The sequence below is a fragment of the Crocuta crocuta genome, unplaced genomic scaffold, assembly GCF_008692635.1.
Source record: "Crocuta crocuta isolate KB4526 unplaced genomic scaffold, BGI_CrCroc_1.0 scaffold89, whole genome shotgun sequence".
NCBI lineage: Eukaryota > Metazoa > Chordata > Mammalia > Carnivora > Hyaenidae > Crocuta > Crocuta crocuta.
This window is the reverse complement of record NW_027551559.1, coordinates 63,571-65,315: the sequence shown is the minus strand read 5'-3', so window position 1 is coordinate 65,315 and position 1,745 is coordinate 63,571. Positions and strand designations below refer to the sequence as shown.

Below are 1,745 nucleotides of genomic sequence, written 5' to 3'. Positions count from 1 at the left end.
TGCCAGTCTGCAGTGGGTTAGCTCTGTGACGCCTTCTGGCTGCAGTACTTAAACTTCATGTTGCAAAGGTTGGATTTGGCATTGTCTGCTTCCTCCAGATTCCATGACGACTTCCTGAATTTGTTGTTCTCTTTGTGCCACGAGTAGTAAATTTCCATGGGAGTGGAAATTGGCTCCGCTGCTCTTACACATAAGCACGAAGGTCAAATCTGATTATCGGGCACCTCTTGCATAGAATTCCCAACAGCTCTATCAAAAGCTAGTTTTATGTTTACTGTAATGAGATATTGTTTTCCTTATTCCTATTATGACTTCTACAGGATATTGTGTACGTTAAGACACAGCCTGGGGCCAGGAAACAGAGTACCCAGACCCTTAGAGGAGTAAACCTGGTGGTGGTTCTCATTAATCAGATTGCATTTGTGGTTTTCTAGACATAAGGTAAATAAAAACAACGGGAAATCTTTGGAGAAGCTCATAGTGGATATCAGAAAAGATAGTTTGGTATTGTAAATGGATAATCCACGAAATCTATTTCTGGACCCATCTTCTGAATGAAGACATTCAGCTTAGCTACATTTCAAAGGTTAACAATACAGCTAAATCAAGCCAAGGGATGTTTGGCTTAAAAAAAAAAAAAAAAGCATGTGCTTCAGGAAGCACATGTACTAAAACTGGAACAATACAGAGAAGATTAGTGTGGCCTCTACATGAGTATGACACGCAAAGTCATGAAGCATCCATATTTTATATAGTCAATAAGACTGTACTAATGTATGATGACTGATGATAACTACACATATCATGGTGAATGCTGGGTCACGTGCAGAATTGTGAAATCACTATGGTGTATACTTGTGTAATATAACATTGTATGTCAACTACACTTCGATTTTACAAATTTTTTAATGTTTTTTATTTATTTCTGAGAGAGAGACAGAGAGACAGAGAGACAGCATGAGCAGAGGAGGGGCAGAGAGAGAGGGAGACACAGAATCCAAAGCAGGCTCCAGGCTCTGAGCTGTCAGCACAGAGCCCAACACAGGGCTCGAACCTAGGAACGGTGAGATCATGACCTAAGCGGAAGTCGGATGCTTAGCCAACTGAGGCACCTCTACACTTCAATTTTAAAAAACTAAAATAAATATAGGGAAGAGGAAATACTTCTTACAAGTTAATGATCATCAAGACCTAATGATATGTATAAATGTGCTGAACAGTGCTATGGAAATCATAGTAACAAAAGCAGTCAGACTTAAATCTTTATTCTAATGACCTCAGTCACCAAGTTGAATACCCATGTGAGAAGAAGCAAGTACCTAATTAAACAGATATTGATGGTGCTGTACCCATAGTTATCTACTATGTATCCAGAGTTACTTACTCCAGCTCTAGAAAAATAAATAAATAGAGATAGTGGAATAGTTTCAAATGGTTCCAAACTGTCTTCCTTACTTTACTTCTAAACCACCTCCAGATAATGAGACTTTCTTTTATTCTTTTTTTTTTTTTTACTTTTTAAATGTTTATTTATTTTTGACAGAGAGAGAGAGAGACAGAGTGTAAGTGGGGGAGGGGCAGAGAGAGAGGGAGACACAGAATCCAAGACAGGGTCCAGGCTCCGAGCTGTCAGCACAGAGCCCGACACGGGACTCGAACTTCTGAACCACGAGATCATAACCTGAACTGAAGTCAGACACTTAACCAACTGAGCCACCCAGGCACCCCAGATAATGAGACTTTCA

The 1,745-nt window shown here is 39.8% G+C and overlaps 1 non-coding gene across 1 annotated transcript; it reads left to right on the top strand.

Annotated features, from left to right (window-relative positions):
• Positions 1-647: 647 nt before the first annotated feature.
• LOC144219472 (U6 spliceosomal RNA) lies at positions 648-751 on the top strand. The gene has a single exon (XR_013331432.1). It is a non-coding gene; the product is annotated as a U6 spliceosomal RNA (small nuclear RNA).
• Positions 752-1,745: the final 994 nt, after the last annotated feature.